Source organism: Eleutherodactylus coqui, chromosome 3, assembly GCF_035609145.1.
Source record: "Eleutherodactylus coqui strain aEleCoq1 chromosome 3, aEleCoq1.hap1, whole genome shotgun sequence".
NCBI classification, from domain to species: domain Eukaryota; kingdom Metazoa; phylum Chordata; class Amphibia; order Anura; family Eleutherodactylidae; genus Eleutherodactylus; species Eleutherodactylus coqui.
In genome coordinates, this window is record NC_089839.1 from 312,800,537 (window position 1) to 312,824,710 (window position 24,174).

The window sequence follows — 24,174 nt, forward strand, 5'->3', positions numbered from 1 at the left end:
ACCCCAGTCCCACCAGCAAACGGTCCTCCCGGTCCGTCCCTAATGCTGGACGACGCACTGCATGGTGAGTTCCATGCTGTGACAGGCGACGGAGCGTAACCTACCCCCTGCCTCCTCAGCAATTCTAATACCACCCCCAGCAATGCACCTGCTTCGCCGCCTACCCCTAGCGCGTTAGTTAATGCAGCGCTACCCCCCGCAAATACCCCACTACTAGACCCCGCATGCGCCACGCGGCTAACATTGCTGGACACACCAGACATAGAGCATGACTCACCTGGCTGCGTAGGGGCTGTGGACCCACCAGCCGCCGACCAGTCTTGCCGCTGTTCCTCCTGGACTCTGCTAACGCCGGGCTGTGACCGCTCTGCTGGGACCGCAACCGCCTCCGATCTTCTTGGTGCCGAAGAAACATAGGCCACCTCTGTCGCCGTCGCACGCCTTCCGGATGACTCCGCCGCCGGGCCCCGAGAAACCGCGGGCCGCCCGTCACTTGAACTGTTGCAGGGCTGCTCCCCCTCCGATGCACCTCCGGGTGAGCAGCCCCCGACCCCTTCCAGGCTCTTTGCTTTCTGTGCAGCGCTTGGCCCCGCCCCCCTCTCAGCACGGGGCCTCGCGCTGCCCGCCGCACCTCGTCTTTTGGCGGGAGTCCTCCCCGCCCTGCTCCCCCTGCCTGTTGGTGTTGCCGGGGGGAGCCTACTACGGGGGGGGGCCGGAGAGGCACTCCGCAGCCTCTGCCTGCGTGAGGGAGCGTGCTCGGGGCTCAGTCTCTCTGGTGCACGCGCCCTCCGCGGCCGCTCTTTTGCCAGCCCCGCTGGTGCTGCCGCCGCCGGCCCCGCACCTGTCCTCCGACTCCGGACCTCTGCAGCCGCCTCTGCACCTCCCGCCGCCTCCGCTCGAGCTCCCGCTGCTCCTGCTTCTGCCGCCGCTGCCGTGGATACCGCCGCTGCTCCCAGGGCTTCACCGGAGAGCTGGACAAGCCAGTCCAGCCCCCTTTCTTCTGCCTCCGCCCGGATCTTCTCGAGGATCGCCTCCATCTTCTCCCGGTAAGTGGCTGGTCTTCGGGCTCTTCTTTTTCTTTTCTTCTTCTTTGGGACTGCCTCCGCTGCTTCTTTTTCGGCACCTCGGGTCTCCGGTCTTCAGTCTCCCTGCCTCGCTGCCGTCTGCCGCGCTCTTCAGCTCCGCCGGGCACCTCAGGTCTGCTGGGCTCTTTGGGACTGCTGGGCTCTTCGGTCCGCTGGGGTCTTCGGTCCGCTGGGGTCTTCGGTCCGCTGGGGTCTTCGGTCCGCTGGGGTCTTCGGTCCGCTGGGGTCTTCGGTCCGCTGGGGTCTTCTAACTTCAGCTTCTTTCTTCCTCTTCTTCTGGACGCTGTAATGGCCTTTCCCTGCGCTACCCCTCTATTTAACCCCCTCTTCCTAAGCTCCGCCCCCTCCCGGCATCCTCTACTCTAATTAACCCCCCTCCTCCCCGTTAACCCTATCATGCTGCCTTCCTCCTACCGCCCTGCGGGCTTCCGGCTCCGGCAGACCTTTTTTACTCCCATTGACTTAAATGGGAGTCGGAAACGGGTGTCCCCATTAGCGATTTTTGTGAAATGGGCCCGATACCGATTATTCCACTGAACACTCATCTTCAGTTACTGCTGGAGTTGTAGGCTCAGACCTGACCAAGAGTGATGGTTGTATGGAGCTTTTCAAAGTTGATGTTGTCTTTGAAGACATTTGAACCCAGGAGCGCAGCATTACAAGTCAGCAGTGCTAACCACTGAGCCACATCCATTGAAGAGCACCTGTAAATAATAAGACAAGTGCTCAGTATGTAAAGGCATCATCATAGGGAGTTTGGACCAGTGCACATTAAAGGGAAGCTGCCATTGCGTCTGAGGTGAGTAAACTGCCTTCGCCCATACAGCATTGAGGTAGTTGCCATTCTGAAAATTATTATGCTATAATTACTGATTACATCATATCTGGAAAAATACATTTTATGCATTTCCCACACCGTACGCTACTACTGACCAAGCAGTCCGGTAGGTAAGTCAGGCGGTCTCGGCCCACAGTACATTGCATGATGCCTGTCAGATCTTTGCAGCACTGGGGTTTTGGGTTCAAATCTGACCAAAAGCAACATCTTTGATGTTGTCCCAGCCAAAAGGCAAGGGTGCGAGTGGCATTCATTGAAGAGGAGGTACCACTAGCCACTGAGCCACGTTCATTGAAGAGGAGGTAGCAGTAGCCACTGAGCCACATTCATTGAAGAGGAGGTACCACTAGCCACTGAGCCACATTCATTGAAGTGGAGGTACCACTAGCCACTGAGCCACGTTCATTGAAGAGGAGGTACCACTAGCCACTGAGCCACGTTCATTGAAGAGGAGGTACCACTAGCCACTGAGCCACGTTCATTGAAGAAGAGGTACCACTAGCCACTGAGCCACGTTCATTGAAGAGGAGGTACCACTAGCCACTGAGCCACGCTCATTGAATAGGAGGCACCAGTAGCCACTGAGCCAAGTTCATTGAAGAGGAGGTACCACTAGCCACTGAGCCACGTTCATTGAAGCGGAGGTACCCCTAGCCACTGAGCCACGTTCATTGAAGCGGAGGTACCCCTAGCCACTGAGCCACGTTCATTGAAGTGGAGGTACCACCACAACACATTATGGGAAAGACAATATTACAGCGATCTGATTTTGCGAGAGTCAGCCCAGTTTTATCACCCGGGCAATTATGATGAGCGGCACTAAAAATAACCCTCTAAATGTCAAGTTACCATTTAGCACATTTGCACCTTTCAGTCAATATTAGAATGCGGCGCATACTTAGCCACTTCTCCCTTTAGGTGTTACAAGAAGTCAATAGAAATTGCCCGTCATTCCCCTGTAAGTACAGCATGTCAGCACAATGCGAACCTCCACTTATAGCACCCTGCACTCTGCAGGGAGTCTGCGGAAATCAGAGCACTGAATCCTGGGATATTCCTTTTTATCGGCCCCTTTTCTATCTATTTATTTATCTTGCAGGAAGCTTAGTATGCTGCTGGAATAGCATTCACCTCCCTGGCAGCCTTCTGCAATCTACATTATCTCCCTGCTAGTTCCTAAATATCATAGGAAAATCCCCAACACAGAATTCCTAGGACTCTTCTTAAAGGGGTGGTCTCGCAGCAGCAAGCGGGGTTCAGCACTTCTGTATGGCCATATTAATGCACTTTGTAATGTACATCGTGCATTAATTATGAGCCATACAGAAGTTATTCACTTACCTGCTCCGTTGCTGGCATCCCCGTCGCCATGGATCCGTCTAAATTCGCTGTCTTCTGGCGTTTTTAGACGCACTTGCGCAGTCCGGTCTTCTCCCTGGTGAATGGGGCCGCTCGTGCCGGAGAGCTGGTCCTCGTAGCTCCGCCCCATCACGTGTGCCGATTCCAGCCAATTAGGAGGCTGGAATCGGCAATGGACCGCACAGAGCCCACGGTGCAACATGGGAGAAGACCCGCGGTGCATCATGGGTGAAGATCCCGGTGGCCATCTTGGTAAAGGAGGAAAGAAGTCGCCGCAGCGCGGGGATTCGGGTAAGTAATAAACTTTTTTTTTTTTTTAACCCATCCCTTGGGTTTGTCTCGCGCAGAACGGGGGGCCTATTGAATTAAAAAAAAACCCGTTTCGGCGTGAGACAACCCCTTTAAGATTGACATTTCCAGTACTGAAGAATGGGCTTATTAGACTTTTACTCTGCTGCATTCTGCATACAGTCCCATCGTACACATATACACAGCGCCATGTACACATACAGCTAGGAATGTACAGTTATCGCTAGTGATAAGCTCATTTTTGAAAAGCCCATTCAGCCAGTTTGCTGAATATTGGCAAAAAGTTTGGTTCAAACCGACCTGGAACTTCACTAATACCTCTAAAACTGGTGCATAGTAGAAAAGGAGGAAGAAGGAAATGAAGAAGAGGAAGAAGGAATACCGTTTTGGCTGAGATGAACCGCCCTAAGGTTCAGGTTAACTCCAAATAGCTCTTTTTCCCGGTTCAGGGTTCAGCTGTTTCAGTTAGCTCATCACTAGTCATTGTGATCCGTGGCCGCGCACAGATGTAACAAGGGATGTACAGTAAGTGATGAGCCAACTTTTGAAAAGCTTGGCTCAGATGGTTTGCTGAATTTTGGCAAAAAGTTTTGTCTAGTCTGTATTAGTTTGAACTGAAGTGGGCCTTCATCAATTCCCCTAAAACTGGTATGTAGCAGAAGAAGAAGAAACACCATTTTAGTGACTTTTGCAGAGATTAAATCTTTTTTTGTAAAGTTTGAACCACAACAGGGTTAGTGTTTCGGTTCGCTCAACACTTGTCATTGTAATACATTGCCATGCACAGACATAGGAATGTACAGAATGAGGATATGTATAGAAGTGTCTATAATGTGTAGTATGGGGATAGATGTAGAAGTGTCTAAATGTATAGTATGAGGGTAGATGTAGAAATGTATTTAACCCCTTAGTGACCAGCCCATTGCCTTTTTACATCCTAGCTTGCTGGGCCTTAATCCCTGAGGACGTAAAAACATGTTTCCTGCAGAGATTAAGGCCCTGCAAGCTGAGGGCGTGACAGCTCCATGCTGCCAGCTCCCAGAGGTAGCCGGCAACCTGGAGCTGCCATTACGGGCCGTGGGACCCCTCCCCTGGTCACATGATTGCCGGCATTTGGTAAATCATATAAAAGTCAAGAAAAAGTTCAAGATTCAGCTGCCCTGATGGATCGGATCCATCACGGCAGCTGAAATTACTCATCCGCCTTCTCTGCGATGTCCCGCGGTGTCCTGGCCTCCCGGCTCCCGACGGCGCCTTCTGCGCATGAGCGCCAGACGTCATACGTCGGGCACGCACACAGAAGGGCGCACAGCCCGAGAAATTTAAAATCTCTCTGGCTCTTGGCTCCCATATGTAGCCGAGAGCAGAGAGATGTCACCAGGAGAAACTGTATGCAGTTCCCGGTCACATGATCACTGTTATCCAATGGATTAAAATGTTTTTAAAAAGTTGAATAAAAAGTTTAAGTTTCATCTCCTCTCACGGATTTCATCCGTGAGGGGAGATAAAATAACATCCCTAAGACCCCAGATTTATCCATGGACCTCACCACGGCTTCTGCGCATGGCTGATGTCAGAATCATTTGGATATGCAAAACCTTTACGCAGTTATTCTATGTTAAAGTGACACGTCAGATTTCCAAAATTTGGTCTGGTCATTAAGGCGCAAACAGGCTTGGTCACTAAGGGGTTAATGTATAGCATCAGGATAGATTTAAAAGTATCTTTAATGTGTTAGCGCAACTGCGCTGTAGGATATAATGTTGCTTCATAATTGGGTTTCGTTTGGTACAAGCTCAGAAAATCAACACACATGACGTGTTCTCAAGATGATTACACACTTTTTTGTCCCTCCTCTTTGTTGAATTCTGTGAAAGCAATGAAACTGTATTCAGGACTACACATCTTCTAATTGTGATATGGGAGAAGCAGGGGGTCAAAAAAGGGTTGCAGAAGGCTGGAGACTTGGGATATCCATGTTCTGCAATATCCCACCATTCTCAGGAAAGTGTGTAGTTCCTGAGGATTTCTGAGGAGTGGGATCACTCAAAGTGGATTGCCTTGTGTCTGGCTCACAGTATCTCTAGTATCGATGAAAGAACGTGTTACATGTAAGGAGATACATTTTCTTGAGAGTGTGTAACAACAAGCACAGCACCTTAATACCATTTGGGGTACTCTTGATTTCTGCTTGTATCACTGTAGGCATGTCTGTCCCTAATAAGTTGACTGGGCAGGTCTCTGACACGAAAAATCTACCCACATTGAAAATGTAGTACACTTTTAGTAAGCCCTTGATATTAATTTGACTGTTTGCAATGTACTTATCAGGCTTGCCAAGTACATAATTATCTCATTTTAGCATCATAATTCAATAGTATACAAATCAGTAGAACCCAATACTCTGAATATACCATGTACTTGGGTTGTGCATGCATCAAGAATATAACAGAATTGTATACATATATATACACACACATTCCACACAAATAGAGATACACTGCTCAGCTAGGCTGGTCGGTGTGAGGAGGGGCAAAATTATTACATACTCTTTTTCCCGCCATCCCATTACATCACCTAGCTCCACCCTTTGTGGTCTGGCTAACTGTTGGAGTGTATTTCTAACATTCTATGTTGAGCAATTGAATGGTATACATACGATATATCTCACAACATAAATTATACACCGGTGGGCACTTAACACTCACAAAATTCACAAAAATAACAGATCCACACTATTTAAGATCAGAACCGATAAGTATTACATCCTAATTCTCTTGTTCAGCAATATCACAAATTCTCAATTCCCATATCTTGCACAGATAATGCAGGCACTCTACAGCACAGTACCCCACCCTATGGAATTTACCTTTTCTCCTATAGAACAAATAAAACTTAACTCTCTCTAGACAAGTAATAGAACAGCATAACAGATTTCACTATCAGCTTTCAGTATAACCTTCGTCTCCTGCTATGGGCAGATAGTCAGGACAAGCCAGGTCTATTGGATGTGTGGGTGCATGTTGTGTGCATCTTAAGACCCAATCCAATAGGCTGTTAATTGTGTGTGCCAATGGTACTATGTGAAGATTGAAAGTGTAATATACCTGCACCCCACATATATTCGTACAAGTCTGTCGAAGGGCTACTGAGTATGCCTGGAACCTACTTAACAAAAATTCCCCTCTTACAAACTGCAAATCCACACTACGAAAACAGCGGGGGCATCTATTCATTCATACTCAGACTGATAAGCTGATGTTGGGATAGATGTAGAAGTGTCTATAGTGTGTAGTATGTGGATAGATGTATAAGTGTCTATAATGTGTGGTATGGGGATAGATGTATAAGTGTCTATAATGTGTGGTATGGGGATAGATGTAGAAGTGTCTATAATGTATAGTATGAGGATAGATGTATAAGTGTCTATGATGTATAGTATGTGGATAGATGTAGAAGTGTCTATAATGTGTAGTATGGGGATAGATGTAGAAGTGTCTATAATGTGTAGTATGAGGATAGATGTACAAGAGTCTATAATGTGTAGTATGGGGATAGATGTAGAAGTGTCTATAATGTGTAGTATGTGGATAGATGTATAAGTGTCTATAGTGTGTAGTATGTGGATAGATGTATAAGTGTCTATAATGTGTAGTATGGGGATAGATGTACAAGTGTCTATAGTGTGTAGTATGAGGATAGATGTACCAGTGTCTATAGTGTGTAGTATGGGGATAGATGTACAAGTGTCTATAATGTGTAGTATGTGGATAGATGTACAAGTATCCATAATGTGTAGTATGTGGATAGATGTACAAGTGTCTATAATGTATAGTATGGGGATATATGTATAGATGTTTATAATGTGTAGTATGTGGATAGATGTACAAGTGTCTATAATGTGTAGTATGAGGATAGATGTACAAGTGTCTATAATGTGTAGTATGAGGATAGATGTACCAGTGTCTATACTGTGTAGTATGAGGATAGATGTACCAGTGTCTATACTGTGTAGTATGAGGATAGATGTATAAGTGTCTATAATGTGTAGTATGTGGATAGATGTATAAGTGTCTATAATGTGTAGTATGTGGATAGATGTACAAATCTCTATAATGTGTAGTATGGGGATAGATGTATAAGTGTCTATAGTGTGTAGTATGGGGATAGATGTACAAGTGTCTATAATGTGTAGTATGGGGATAGATGTACCAGTGTCTATACTGTGTAGTATGAGGATAGATGTACAAGTGTCTATAATGTGTAGTATGAGGATAGTTGTACCAGTGTCTATACTGTGTAGTATGAGGATAGATGTACAAGTGTCTATAATGTGTAGTATGAGGATAGTTGTACCAGTGTCTATACTGTGTAGTTTGAGGATAGATGTACAAGTGTCTATAATGTGTAGTATGAGGATAGATGTACAAGTGTCTATACTGTGTAGTATGTGGATAGATGTATAAGTGTCTATAATGTGTAGTATGGGGATAGATGTACAAGTGTCTATACTGTGTAGTATGAGGATAGATGTACCAGTGTCTATACTGTGTAGTATGAGGATAGATGTACCAGTGTCTATACTGTGTAGTATGAGGATAGATGTACAAGTGTCTATAATGTGTAGTATGAGGATAGATGTACCAGTGTCTATACTGTATAGTATGTGGATAGATGTATAAGTGTCTATAATGTGTAGTATGTGGATAGATGTATAAGTGTCTATACTCAGTTTGACAGACAGTATATTACCTTTCCCGTTATCTCTGCCTCCGCTGCAGTGCTGCTGTGCATGGGGAGTTCTACATAAATCTCAGCAGCATTAAGAAGGTGGGATTGGTAATGCTATTATATTTTACAACAGCCTCTTGTGCGGGTCAATTGGCATGAATTATAACTTGTAATAAAGCCCATTTCCCGTAATACTCTATAATTCAGCGCCGCGTTCCCTCATTGTGTTCCGTCTGATTTCTGCTTCTTAAGAGAAAACCTCGCGGATAAGTGTAACCCAGTGTGATATTGTGGAGCACGTCATTAGAGCGCAGGCTCGTGTATAAGCCTGGTGGCGGTGTGTGCAGCACTGCGCCATTATCCCACCCGCGGGGTATTCTGCCACACGATAGCCTTCATCACCCAACTGACTTTTAGCTTTCCCTTTGAAGTAAAACTAAGAGACAGCCGGACAGAACATTACAGACGACCAGAAGACCGCGACTCCGGAACCGAAAAATTCTGCAACCCTCGGTAAATGGGATCCCCCTCTATTAGCCCGACTGAACCCCCTACCAGTGACATACCATGTGCCTCCTTATGGTATCTACTGTACATAGTGCAATGTATACCTGTATAACGCAGCAGCCAATAGCAGAGCTCTCCCTGCCTCTTCAGTGTCTGCACTTAGCATACAGACTCTGATTGAGTGCACTATGGAAGAGGCAGTTCTTATAAGAATTACTCTTTAATGCTCTAATACACATTGAACGACCCCTTTATTACCCCAGGAGATGTTTTCCCGCTGCTCAGTGATACAAGTTTTGCGCTCTTTCGCCCGCTGGAGTCTTTCTGTGTCTCTTAGACACAATGGCGCTGGAACTGGTCATCTGCTGTTATATCCCATCCTTGCGGAGGAACGGCGAGTTGTGCGTTCGGACACGTTAGTTGGAGCTCCAGCGTTGTATTCCGCTGACTGTGCAGCCTGTTGGTCAGAACGATTCCTGACATCCTCCTCCGACCCCTTTCACTGATGAGTTGTTTCCGTCTGCAGGATCCCCTTTCGTTGGATGTTTTCTTCGATCGCGCCATTCTCGGTATACTCTCCAAATTGCAACATGAGAAACCCCCCAGCGGTTGGCGTTGAGCCCCCGGCTAGTCTAGCACCGACGACCGGGCTCATTGGAAGTTGCTCAGATCACTGAATTCTCTCATCTAATGTGGATTCACACTGAAACTGATCCGCGGAAAACTCGTCATGTGATTTTATGCCGCATTCTGGGGTAACGGGGATAAATTGCATACAGAGAAGTTCTAATTGTGAAAGGGACGGGGGCTGTAATAAAAGAAACGGGGGCTTCGATAAAAGTTCAGCGGGTTCTAATAAAGGGCCCTTTCGTATAGAAAGACTAGAGCACAGTATGCAGTCCAGCTACAATACTCCCTTCTGCGTAGCCTGAACCGTCACACAAGTAGCAGGAGCTGCAGACGTTCTGGATCTCCCCCTCCTGATGCTCTGACCGTCTTTCTGGGTACAGGCCCGGCGTTAGATATCATCGGTGTCATTTCAGATCTGGACGAGTCAAGAGAAGCCAAGTATTACAAGTTCTTCCATCAGGTAGTGGAAGTGCAGGAGTGATGGTTGGCGCTCGGCTTCCGGCTCCGTGATACAATGTAACGTATTGAGGGTGTTCAGTGCGAACATATGGCCAATGTCATTGTATTCCCCAGCAGCCATTTCTGTAACTAATGTATTGAGACTATTTAGCAAGGAGAAAATCTGATGGATTAAATGCGGCCGGCTTCAGACACTTGAAGTACGCGGCACTTTACAAACCAAATGAGTTTACTTGTAATTATCCTGCAGATCTAACCGATAGAGATCGTTATTAAGGCTTTAGCTGGATGCGCTGATTGCACAGCGGTTTATAATTTACATACAGAAAATATCATTATAGAGCTACAAAGTCAATACGGTGATGAGCACTAATGACCTCCAGTGATGGAAACGGGGAGAAATGATAGAAAACCTCAGACTCACTGATGAGGTGGAAGAATGGAGAATAATCTAACCTCCCGGATTACATCGGGGTCCGGCCTGTTATCGGACGAGGGGGGGGAACGGGCGCTTTGTTGGTTAATGAATACATCATTCTGACCTGCGCTGTCAATATGCATTAATGCACGGCAGTAAATCCAATCTGTATAACAGATAGACAAGTCTGCGGTTATCGAGTGATACTTTGTGTAATCTTCCCATCATTACCGTATCCTGTAATATGGACTCATAGCGCCATTTACCAACAATAGTGATAACATAGAACAGCTGTGTGCAGGATGGGCTGCTTTATTATATATACCCACTGCCAAAACCAATCCCTCCCCTAGAAAGAATATATATATATATATACACGCACATATATATACTCATCATCTGTAATATCCCTCCCCTAGAAAGAATGAATATATATATATATATATATATATATATATATATATACACGCACACATCAGGATGGATGTAGTATAGCTGTGTGTGGGGGGATCAGGATGGATGTAGTACAGCTATGTGTGTGTGGGAGGATCAGGATGGATGTAGTAGAGCTGTGTGTGTGATGTATGTGGAATCAGGATGGATGTAGTAGAGCTGTGTATGGGGGGATCAGGATGGATGTAGTAGAGCTGTGTGTGTGGGGATCAGGATAGATGTAGGAGAGCTATGTGTGTGATGCGTGGGGGTCAGGATGGATGGAGTAGAGCTGTGTATGTGATGAATGTGGAATCAGGATGGATGTAGTAAAGCTGTGTGTGTGGGGATCAGAATGGATGTAGTAGAGCTGTGTTTGTGGGGATGAGGATGGATGTAGTGAAGCTGTGTGTGTGGGGATCAGAATGGATGTAGTAGAACTGTGTGTGGGGGGATCAGGATGGATGTAGTAGAGCTGTGTGTGAGATTTGGGGGTCAGAATGGATGTAGTAGAACTATGTGTGTGTGGGGATCAGGATTGATGTAGTAGAGCTGTGGGGGGGGGGGGTCAGGATTGATGTAGTAGAGCTGTGGGGGGAGGGATCAGGATTGATGTAGTAGAGCTGTGTGTGATGTGTGGGGATCAGGATGGATGTATTAGAGCTGTGTGTGATGTATATGGAATCAGGATGGATGTAGTAGAGCTGTGTGTGCAATGCTATTGATGATGTATCTTCAAGATAGGTTATCAGTAGTTGATTGGCTGGAAGCTGCTTCTTCGGCGCCTGTGTAGTGCCCGGCGGTGTTAAAGGAGATGTCTCGAGGAAGCAGTGAATTTTTTTTTTGCCCAGTCCCCCTAATTAAGCATACATTACTAAGCCCCCCTGTAAATGACTTTTCTAGCTGGTTCGTACTTACCGTTCCAGCGTTTCAGCAACTTATAAAAGTTTCCCCAAGATGGCCGCCGGCTCTTTTCCCGTCGCTTGCTGCAGCCCGACGTGCGCGCTCCCGAGACGCTACCAGCTGTGTCTCCATGGCAACCAGACGCCCCGCAGCCGCCGACCAGTCACCCACTGCCAGGCAGCAGGTAACCGGCGCTAGCCCCCGGCTCCCCAGCGCTACGCTCCCGGCTCCCCAGCGCTACGCTCCCGGCTCCCCAGCGCTACGCTCCCGGCTCCCCAGCGCTAGACCCTGACAACAGACGAAGGCCCCGGAGCCCAGCGCTAGGTTCCGGAGCCCAGGTGAAGGCCCCGGAGCCCAGCGCTAGGCCCCGGAGCCCAGCGCTAGGTTCCGGAGCCTAGCGCTAGGTTCCGGAGCCCAGCGCTAGGTTCCGGAGCCCAGGTGAAGGCCCCGGAGCCCAGCGCTAGGTTCCGGGGCCTTCACCTGGGCTCCGGAACCTAGCGCTGGGCTCCAGAACCTAGTGCTGTGGCCCGGGACCTTCACCTGTTAGAGAAGATCACCCCCCGACCCATCACTTACCTGGGCGGCTTCTCGGGGCTGCTGGGCTGGGCTGGGCTTCTCCGCTGGGCAGCTCCAGTTTCTGCACCTTCCTCTAACAGAGGATGGTACAGAATGGCCGCTCCAGCGCGCTCCCGAGCAGTGACAGCTCATCTGCGCATGCGCAGAAGAGCTGTAGCGGGGAGCACACTGAAGCGGCTCGTGCTGAAAGGAGAAGACCGGACTGTGCAAGTGCGTCTAAAAAAGCAAGCTGCCAGCGAATTTAGACGGAACCATGGAGACGAGGACGCTAGCAACGGAGCAGGTAAGTGGAATAACTTCTGTATGGCTCATATTTAATGCACGATGTATATTACAAAGTGCATTAATATGGCCATACGGAAGTGTATAACCCCACTTGGTTTCGCGAGACAACCCCTTTAAGTCCAGGCTGGGCTCTCTTTAACATCATAGATAGCTGCCTTTACAGTTACAAGCGCCGGCCACCACACAGGGTCGGAGCTGCAGCTTTCACTTTGTACCTGTGTGTTGCTGTGTTGACAGCAGGTGCCTGATCACCTGGGGTACTAAGCAGTGAACCCCAGCCGATCAACTATCCCGAGAATGTGTCAGCAATAGTATTTTCCTGAAAAACCCCTTTAAGTGTTCCCTTACATTTTGTTAAGCATTGTATATACAGAATAGGAGCAGATCCTGAGAATTCTGGCTAGCGCACTAAACTAGTGGTTAGCGAGGTCCAGCTATGCAGGAAGTTGCAGAAGAGAAATCCTCTGCACTAATCTGCTTATCACAGTATACCGCCATAGCGTGATGCGGTCAGCGGTGTGTAACGTATCCGTCTGCAGCCTGAATCAGTGCACAGATATAATTGGGGGTCATGTGATGCGATTCCCGTCTGCTCGGCTCTGAAAAAAAACACTTTGTTATTTAAGCCAGGATGATACAATGTATATTTACCGAGCGGACATATGTCAGGCTTCGGCTCGCGATGAATCGCCGCGTCCGATCTCTGCGTTTCCCTTATTAAAAAAAGCAAGTGAAGCGCAGTTAAAAGTGAAGCTAACATAGCATTTGTGAGGCGCAGAATGAATTGTTGTCTCATCCGCCAGGCTGTCACCCCACAAAGGTGAATCCGTTTTTTCTGTTGTTTTCAAGAGAATTGCAACTTTGAAGATGTGTAATAAGTATGGAAACCGTCCAAAGTTGGAAGCCGGCGAACGGCTCATTTATAATTGAGTATTGCGAGATTCCCTTTGATTCTGAGCATTTATAATTGGCGTCTGTATCTCTTCACTTCCAGTTAGCTGAATTGTCTGTTTCCTCAGGAAAGCGTTACTGTTTGTACCTGATCCCGCGCTCTGGAGCCGCGCCGCACAAACCGTCTCGGTGCCAGGGCCGCATTGCCTGATTTTTCTACTCTATGGGGCCATAATAAAATTTAAAGGGGTTGTTCCGGGATCACAAATGCTCCCCCTTCCACCGGATAGGTGATAACCTGCTGATCAGTTGGGGTCTCACCTCTGAGACCCCCGCCAATCTCAAGAACTGGACCCCTGCACAGTCGGCGCTCCATTCATTTCAATGGGGTTGATGGAAATACCCCATCGGGCGCTCCTCAGTATCTCGGTAGTCCCATTGAAAGTGAATAGGGCGCTGGGCCCCTGTTCTTGAGATCAACGGGAGTCTCAGCGGTGAGGTAGGATAGGGAATAACATGAAATTCTGATACAACCCCACTAATGAGCTTAACCCCTTCCTGCTGCGACCCTGTTTTGTTTTTTCATTTTCATGCTTTCTTCCCAAATTTCTAAAAATCATAGGTTTCTAAGGGAGGAAGGGGGGGGGGGGGGGTAAATGGAAAAAACAAACACAATTGCGCTATTTGGGGATGGGGGTTTGTTTTAACAGAATTCGTGATGGAGTAAAAGTGACGAGTGCATCTTTATTCTGCGGGTCAGTGCGATCACAGCGGGACCACATTTATATCGGTTTTTTTTAATTAGTACTGCTTAGCGATATATACCGTTTTAAAGTGATGTGCTTTCCGTTATTTTTGCCCCCTACATTCCTGTTGATGCAGCTGTGTGAGGGCTCACTGTTTGTGAGGTGACCTCTAGTTTTATCGATACCCTTTTTAGGGTGCATGTGACTTTTTGATTGCTCTCTATTTAACGTTTTGCTTTTCTGGAATGGTGCAGATTTTTTTCTGATGGCCTTCACCATGCAGGTATAGGAATGCAATAGTTAATAATTTGGATTTTTAAGGATGCAGCGATATCACTTTTGATTACTGTTTTTTTTGTACTTATTAATGTGGCAACTAGCAAAGGTTTTTTTTTCCTTAACTATTAGCAGTTTTTATAATAGTTAGAAAAACAACAACTTTATTTACTTGGGGTTTTTGTTTCCTCCCCGTAGGGGACTTGAACTTGCATTTGTTTGACCAGTTTTGCAGTATGCCATCCTCCAGTACTGCATTATGCTGTAGTCTGATCAGTAATCTATCAAGACGAGCCACCCCTTACAGGCTCACTCACACGGGCGTATGGGGGCTGCGTGCTATGCGGTCCTTAAAGTCCATTGAGTTACATTGGAACGTTCAAATCTGCCTTTTTTTCATGCATGTATTATGTGTGAGAAAAAAACCCCACATTATGCCCTATTTTGGTGCATAATACGCCTATTATAGGCTGCGGGCGTTTAAAATACAATCGTGAAAAATCTGTATGTAATCGGCATCCCCCATATGCCCGTGTGAGTGAGCCCTAACAGACCATCATTCATAGCAGTAGCACTAAGGACCTTCCAAAGGCCGGATATCTCCTAGGATCCTATCATGAATTGAGCGATCTCACTCCCATATGTAGAATAGAAGGAGGAGGAAATAAAGTTCCCAAAACATTGGTTTATAGACTCTGAAGCTCTCCAGTACTCACCCCGCCGCGCTCCTCTCCACTCTGCCCCGCTTCCACCACTCTGCCCCGCTTCCACCACTCTGCCCCGCTTCCTCCACTCTGCCCCGCTTCCTCCACTCTGCCCCGCTCCCTCCACTCTGCCCCGCTCCCTCCACTCTGCCCCGCTCCCTCCACTCTGTCCCACTTCTTCCCTCTCATCTTTCATTAGTGATCTTACCATGAGGCAGTCCTTTGGGACCCCTGAATGCCGATTAGGGCATTTAAATGCTGCTGTTGGAATTGGCAGAAGCATTTAAAGGGTTAACAGTCACAGTGTCACATCAGGAAGGGGTTAAAGCGCTGATAGTGCAGTAATAGTATTATATTACTTCATTGCACCACTTTGGGATTTGTTTATTTATCTGTTTAACTTTTCCAATTTTGGGGCGAGAGAGTAATGCAAAAGTTTATGAACAAAAGCCTTATATACTGTAATAGAGGGGGCGCCCCCAGACGAAGTGTGAAATGGCGCCCCCCCCCCAACACCGATGCACAAAAAAACTACCCATTTTCCAAGCATTGACTGCACCAAAACACAAAATACCCAACACATATTAAACCCATTTACATTTCTCAGAAGTGAGAGAGTAATAGTGGCCCCAGTAATGTCCCCCTTAGTGGCCCTAGTAGTAATAGTAACCCTGTTAGTGACCCAAGTAGTACTGGCCCCAGTAGTGGCCCCCTATAACAGTAGTGATCTCCTAATGGTCCCTGTAGTAATAGTGACCCCATTAGTGGCCCCAGTAGAAACAAACCTCATAGTGGCCCAGTATTAATAGTGCCATTAGTGATCCCAGTATCAGTAATGTCTTCCAGAGTGGTCCAACTGATAACAGTGACCCCCTCAGTTGCCCCAATTATAATAATGGCCCCAGTAGTAATAGTGACCCCCACAGTGGCCCCAGTAGTAATAGTGATACCATTAGTGGCCACATTTGCAACAGTGTCCCCCGTAGAGAACCTCAGGCTGGACAACAACTAGACAAACATATCACTCACTGTGTCCACTGCTCTGGTCCATCATTGTGACCCCCAATCTCTCCCTCGACATCTCTGTTACTGTATGCAGACGCTGGGCAGAGAGGTCAATGGCCACACTGACTGCAGCAGCGGCAGCCGCCGGTGGACAGAATGGGGGCGATCTCTGTTGGGTTGCTGACCGGGTGGCTTGCAGATGGCAATTATTTTTTACTGCGCCCTCACTGATCATAGCACAATAACATATTCAGCGGCGCCTCCTTGGCATCTTTACCCTTCATCACTTCCCACAACAGCATCATCTCCACCTACATCAGCATCCGGGATATCAACTTCCCCCACAGACCGCCGATCCTGCACTTCACAATCCTAGCCCACAGAACTGAAGCAGAGACTCGGTTGGCTCGCTCAGACACCTCCTGGTGGTGTGGGGAGGTAGTGACCACACTGAGGGCCAGATTTTAGAGTAGGCCAGATTCGTGGCCATGGCCCGCAGGCTATGGGGGATAGCTCACATAAACAATGGGGGTCACCTTTGCTAAATGGACAACAGATTAACCATAAAACAAGATATTATAAACTTGTGACCGGGTAATCTGGGGAATCTCTGTTTTTTAGAGCAGTTCAAGGCTTTGTATAAACAGGTTATTATCTCTGAAGGTGGGCGGCATTTAACATTCCTGGATCCACAGTGTCACAAGTGGACCACGAGTCCATCATAGAAGGCATTACCACCCACAGTGGACATCGCAGGGGCCGCCCGCGAGTGGTTAATGATCGCGGCGACTGGCTAGAATTGTTCATGTGAAGAGATAAGCAGAAATCAGATCCACATTCTGTGCAGGGGGCCCCAAATGCAGATCCCGCCGGTCAGTGCAGGAGGCCCCAAATGCAGATCCCGCCGGTCAGTGCAGGAGGTCCCACATGCAGATCCCGCCGATCAGTACAGGAGGCCCCACATGTAGATCCCGCCGATCAGTACAGGAGGCCGCACATGTAGATCCCGCCGATCAGTACAGGAGGCCCCAAATGCAGACCCCGCAGGTCAGTACAGGAGGCCCCACATGTAGATCCCGCCGATCAGTACAGGAGGCCCCACATGTAGATCCCGCCGATCAGTACAGGAGGCCCCAAATGCAGACCCCGCAGGTCAGTGCAGGAGGCCCCACATGTAGATCCCGCCAATCAGTACAGGAGGCCCCACATGCGGACTCCGCCGGTCGGTGCAGGAGGCCCCACGTGCACATCCCGTCGGTCGGTGCAGGAGGCCAAACATGTAGACCCCGCCGGTTGCTGCAGGAGGCCCCACATGCAGATCCCACCAGTCCGTGCAGCTTTCTTTAGCTCCATAGAATATGGCAGCAGAAGACCCACCAGAGCGCCCATGTCATCACCATGACATCGGACACAGCGCCTGAGCTGGAGGCTAGAGGACTGGCAACATGTGGCATAGTCCAATGAGTCACAGCACCAATTATTTTGGGTTGGTGGTAGTTAACTGGGGTCCATGAAGCCATGCACCCCAGTTATCAACAAGGCACTGTGTAGGCTGTTGGCGGTTCCATACTGGTATATAGCGTGTGTTCTCATGACTTGGATTGGGGGTTCACCTAAACATGGCATTGACTGCTGCCCACTACGTTTCCTTTGCTTGGTGACCATTTGCAGCCCTCCATAGGATAGCTTGAGGAAGGCACAACAGTGCCGAAACGTCGCATTCATTTGTAATGGGGTAATAAAACGATTTTATACCTTCATACATCCATTTATGCTGCCAGTTCATCATTCATATGGACATTTTGCAGCCCTCCATAGACTTCATGTCCCCCCACTTACCCCCATAGTAGGATAATGCACCGTACCATTGGGCTGAAGTTGTCCAGAACTAGTTGGAAGAAGATTCTGGAGAGTTCCTACGAATGGTGCGGCTGCACATTCCCCCAACATGAGCCCAATCAGGCATTTATGGGATGTCCATCCAGCCCCGATATTGTGCACCTACAAATACCCCCGAGCTGCGGGGGCATCAGATGGCTCAACATCCTTCCAGATGTCTTCTATTCGCTTGTGGAATTGATGCCACGTGGAGGTGCTGCTCTTCCCCAGACTGGGGGGGGGGGGGGGGGTCCTACATGATATCAATTCTTATCACATGACTTGTGGCCCATCAATGTATAAACAAGATCTCATGTATACAGCGATGTCATCACTCCAGAAAACCCCTAAAGTATATGGCGCCATTCTGCAGCATCCGGAGACTGCTATGGGGTACCACTGTGCCCTCCATCACTGGACGGGCTCGCTTTCTGCCATCGGCCAATCTTCTACATTTCTAATTCCATCCTGAATCCGGCAGGATTGTGTTGTGCTCCGTGTAATGCCGTATTACTGCTCTCTGCTAGGGAGGATAATTATGTGATCCGGCGCTACACAGAACACTTTATGTGGCTGCGGGGACTCTGTAAGCCTCGTACGGCCTCTTGTGAATATCTATGCTGCGTGCCAAGGTGGTTTCAGTAAGAGGTAGACTTCTGGTTATGGAGACTATTGGCTGCACTATGATGCTGTAATTCCGCTCTTCCTGCAGGTAATTGTTCGGGGACTGGAGGTCACGGCTCTGACCATTGCGCAGCACTCCTATTTCCATACATCATGGCTCTTGAATGCTATTACTTGTGTGGGTACAATAGAGGGTTAGTCTTGCGGCCCTGTTGGGTGCCCTTGACTTGACATCCCGTTCTTAGTGTTGAGTGATTCTTGCAGAATGCACTTTGCACGTCCAGTAATTAGACGTAATGGCATTTCTTCTCCGGCGCAGATGCTGGATGTAACATTTGCCTGTTTTATTCCGTGTGTTCAGTTCATGTTGGAGGTTTTTGCTGCTTTAAGGAGCGGCCATCACAGAGTTATGTTGGCAGGAGTTGTTGCAGGGATTATCACATCATCCTGCTGAAACATCGCTGGTATTAAAGGGAACCTGTCACCACCTACGGGCACCAGAAACTAAGGTATGGTGCTCTTCGGACAGTCCCAAGGAGTCCGGTGATGCCCTCTGTATACTTATCCGCTTACCCCGTGCAGTCACCCATGGAAGTTGGCATGTGGACAGTGCAGGCCTCTGCAGGCTGTGTATGCACTCCCATAGAGAACAGTGTGGGCTGCACAGCCTGCAGAGAGGAGTCCACTGTACTATCTGTGCGCCAACTTCCACGGGTGACAGTGCAGGAACGGGGAGCCTGAGTAAGCATGCAGACTCCCCAGGACCTATCCATGAGCACCATAACTCAGATAAAGGGGATGGCAGGTTCCCTTTAAGGGAGTAAAGTGATTGCAGGCACTATAGATATGTGACACAGTCGGGGCTCATTCACACTTGTGCTGGTTACTCCATTGCTTGGCGCCATGCAAGAAGCTGAACAGCAGCAAAACTGAAAGTGCTGGACCCAGTCATCAGCGGGCAGAATCTATTGATTACAATGGGTTGCGTCCAGCTGCCACCACGCACACCGCCGGTCTACTGCATGGGATGGCGCTGTTGTATCCTGGATGTTCATGGAAATCTGCAATGGAGGCTCTGATAGGAGCAGGGCCTTATACATCCATCGTAGGGCGGCTGTCACCCCATAGTGTTTATAAGACCCAACTAGCAGTGGATCCAGGAGTCGGCGGGGGGAAACACAACTAGCAGTGGATCCAGGAGTCGGTGGGGGGAGACACAACTAGCAGTGGATCCAGGAGTCGGCGGGGGGAGAAGGGTCTCCATCGTGTTTCTCCTCAGTTTTTATTGCATTGTTTGTATTTTAGTAAATAATACATATTTTCACCGTTCGTTTTCGTTAAGAATGTGTCGCTGTTTTGTCTTCTGCGTCTTCATGTCTTACAATGTAACACAAGCTGCTCGGCTCCGTTCAGTCGGTCTGTCGGTCCGCTTTCTCCCGCGCTGCTTAACGATAATTTATGCCGCTGTCTGGCAGTTTCACACTCAGGTTAAAAGGCAGCGGTTATAATGCAGTTTCAGAAGATATCCGTGCTAAATGCTTGATTTCAATGGGGCTTCGAAGACTAGCGGGATTTTCAAACATTGTCTGCCATTTTTAGCGCAACTTATCATCCATTCTAATGATGAGTGTGGTAACAACGCTGTTGAGCGCTTCTGAAAGCACTGTAAAGCGCCACATTGTACGTAGGCCTATGTGAGAGCCACCTTATTCTTCTGGGCTCTGCCTTCAGAAGAAAAAAGTGTTGTTTATTTACGAAGTGATTTATACTACTCCCAAAATAAGTAGTATAAACCAGCCGAGCCGAGAGAGCGGCATCCCGTCCTGAAGGCTCTCAGAACATCTCACCACGTTGGCACAAGAGAATGGCGCCTGAGCCACAGAAGGGTTTTCAGGGGGTTGGGCAACTTTTTGATTCCATTTCCTGTTTGCGATCTTTTTTCCATGTGGACATAAAGCCCTCCATAAGTGGACATCCGCACGGAAGGCCGCACACATACTTGACCATTCGCCGCACACATACTTGACCATTCGCCGCACACATACTTGACCATTCGCCGCACACATACTTGACCATTCACAGTTTGTTTCTGCGATCCTTCGCAGGTCTTCCACCGCAGTTATCCAGACGCAGAATGCGACCCGCTGGTGTGAGCCGGCCGTAGTGACAACCACTTGTGAGCATGGCATTTAGTACAATCCCTACAATTAATGCCTGCATAGCTGCCCGCAGCCGCGATCCCTCCTGGACGCCCCTTTAATAAGAAGCGTTACTGGATGGACCCTGCGACCTTCTTTTCCATATCGTCTCCTGTGTTTCTGCACTTGTAATTATACAGATTAGCGGGTTTATCCCATCCTCCGCGATCCGGGGTCTCATTAGAATTGTGGCTGTTACTCTCTAACTGATACAATTGTGTTAACACGTCGTTCAGCTGTTCGCAGATCGCACGGATGAACTTGTGCTGACGATGAGGAGAGCAGCGGGGATCTGCATGAACATAAAGCAGGTTGCACACACGGCGGCTTCAGCCGCAGGTGCTAGTGCCGCAGGCAGAGCTCTTCGCCCGGACGTGTATGCGGACGGCGCTGCGGATGTCTGTCACATGACGGCTCTACAACAACGTTGTGGCTACTGCTAAATGGAATCACACCAGCGATGAGAAGAGAACCTTCTAGGGATCATAGCGTGTTCTCCTGTGCGCTAGTTACCTGTTACCTGCTTCCATCATCACAATCCTGCCGTCTACAAATATCTGAAGGGCTGTCACAGTGCAGAGGGATCAGCCCTATTCTCACCTGCACAAGGAAAGACTAGAAGCAATGGGATGAAACTGAAAGAGAGGAGACACAGATTAGATATTAGACAGTGAGGGGATCAATGAGTGGAACAGGCTGCCACGGGAGGTGGGGAGTTCTCCTTCAATGGAAGTGTTCAGAGGCCGGACAGACATCTGTCTGGGATGATTTCGTGATCTTGCACTGAGCAGGGGGTTGGACCTGATGACCCCGGAGGAGCCGATGACCCCGGAGGACCTGATGACCCCAGAGGTCCTTTCCAACTCCACCATTCTATTCTTTGCCTTAAGAACTAAATGCTTTTCATTGTTGCTTTGCAAGAGCTATAACTCTCCGACAGCCGTATGCGATCTTGTGGTTTGTGGGATGAGTTGTATATTTTACTGGCCCCATTCTGGGGTCCATACAATGTGTTGTAAATTGAGATGAGCAAGTATACTCGCTAAGGGCAATTACTCGAGCCCTCAGCGAGTACCTGCCCGCTCGAGAGAAAAGGTTTTGGTGCCGGCGCGGGGGAGCGGTGAGTTGCGGCAGTCAGCAGGGGGGAGTGAGGGAGAGAGAGATCTGCCCTCAGTTCCTCCCCGCCCTCCGCCGGCAGCCGAACCTTTTCTTTCGAGTGGGCAGGTACTCGCTAAGGGCAATGCTTGCTCGAGTAATTGTCCTTAGCGAGTATGCTTGCTCATCACTAGTTGTAAAACATATTACGTTTTTGGGTGAGAAGATGGAAAAAACACCCAGAAGTTCCTCCATTGTTTTTGGGTTTTGCTCTAACAACATTGGCCACTTGGTAAACATCAGCTGATAACCTTCTTACTGATCGGCGCGGTCATCGTGTCACCGAGTTTATAGATATATATATATATTTACTACTTTTGCACAATTAAAAACAATCTTTTAAAGAAAAACAAATGACCGCCTCGCCGCGTTGTAAGATGCAGGCCTTGTTATTCCCCCGGCGGCGGAGCTCTGCAGGCACACGTTATTTGCGGGAAGAGTTGCAGTTTTTATTGCCACCATTTTGATGATATCGGATTCAGATGACCGTATATCGGCTCAGTTTTCACGCCGAGCTGCTATACGGTGTCCTTGTCTGCAGGGGGGGGGGATGGAAGAGCCAGGAGCAGGAGCTGAGCTCCCGGCCCCTCTCCGCCCCTTGCCATGCAATTTGAGGGGGCGAGACGGGGGCGGAGCTAAGTCTCGGCGCTTAGCTCCCCCCCCCCCCCCATTGCAAATAGTGGCGAGGGGCGGGGAAGACAAGGACACCGTATATGGGCTCAGCGTGAAAAAGGAGCCGATAAACGGTTGTCTGAATTCCCCCTTAGGTTGTAATCTCATTTTCCCGCTGTTCGGTCACAATACACGCTCATTGTCCGGGTGTTACACATGTGACGCCTCTTATCTGCCGATTTTTTAACATTTGTTTGGTATTTTATCCATTAAAAAAAAGGGGTTTGTGATAAAAAAAAATGAGTAGTTTGTTCACTCGATTTTTTTCTCTTTTAAATTAAGCTTTATTGCACTTTTTTCCCCAATTTTTTTTAGTCCCTGAAGACGATCTCTAGGATAGTATAAGAAAGAGATCCGGCAGCACTTCAGGATGCAATGAGAAATCCAGTGCTTGTTTATTTACCCATCACCCACAGACAGCGACGTTTCGGCTCTCTAGGATAGTACACTGCATTACACATGTACTGCATTCTACTAAGTCTATGACAGGAACCTGTTAGACTCTGCCGGAGGCGGGGCCTAGTAGGCTGAGTTACGGACATGGAGGCCTTTGTCAGGCTTCTAGTTGCTATGGGAACCCGTTGATACCTTGCGATCTCACTGCGGGGTGCCGATGGGGCCCCTTCTCCCTGTCATCTGCTTTACATACTGTAGATGCTATTGATGGTGGCATGTAAGGGGTTACACAGCCGGATCTGAGGTTTCTCCATTCCTGGCTGTTAGAGCAGGAGCCGCGCTGTCAGTAGTCAGCCAAGCCACCGCCTTAAATAGATGTATGCGCAGGTTTAAGGCCTCTTCCACACGGGTGGCTTCTACAAAATGGCCGCGATGTGGCAGCGTTGTACACGCGATTGTGATGCTTTTCTCTTGTCGCATCGCGCCGCCGCTACCCACAGTTTTCTTGCGCGATAAAATCCCAGAAACTCCTGCAACAAATCTGCTCTGTGTGAATTCACCCCAAGAGGCTGACTGTATGGCAGGTGGTTGCAGTCTATTGCTTCCTGTTATCAGCCATTTATCACAATGTCTGAAGTGTGAACTCTGCGTTAATCTAGCTGCTCGCTATTAACACTGCGGTTGGATTTATTGTACTTTTTGTGTTTTAGGTGCCCAAAATCTTGTAAAACATCGAGGAGATTTAGGAGAAGCATCTGCGGATAAAGGTCGGGTCTCCATGGCAGCGGAGCCCTTTAACATTGAGGTAAGATGGCCCTGTAGATATATAGGGCTGAACGAGACGTGGTGGAAATAAGAGGCGCGGCAGAACCGACCTGCGGACGCCGGTACAAACGCTGCGCTGACGGAGCGCACTGCTAATAACCACTTACTAGACTTTACTGCAAATCTATATAGAATATTGAGCGACTTCAGTCCGCGGGTCTCTTGTATTGATTTGGAGTTACATTGTGTCTTCTTCTGAAGTCACACCCGGAGCTGCATTCACAGTTCTGCATGTTTCATGTTACCAGAGCTGCTGGAGTTACAGCTCTCAG

The 24,174-nt window shown here is 48.4% G+C and overlaps 1 long non-coding RNA gene across 1 annotated transcript in view; it reads left to right on the top strand.

Moving 5' to 3' along the window:
- Nucleotides 1-23,857, top strand: part of LOC136620063 (uncharacterized) — a 390,661-nt gene extending 366,804 nt beyond the window's left edge. The window contains exon 4 of the long non-coding RNA XR_010791127.1: nt 23,788-23,857. This is a non-coding gene — a long non-coding RNA (uncharacterized lncRNA). The remainder of the gene's footprint in view (nt 1-23,787) is intronic.
- The last annotated feature ends 317 nt before the right edge of the window (nt 23,858-24,174 follow it).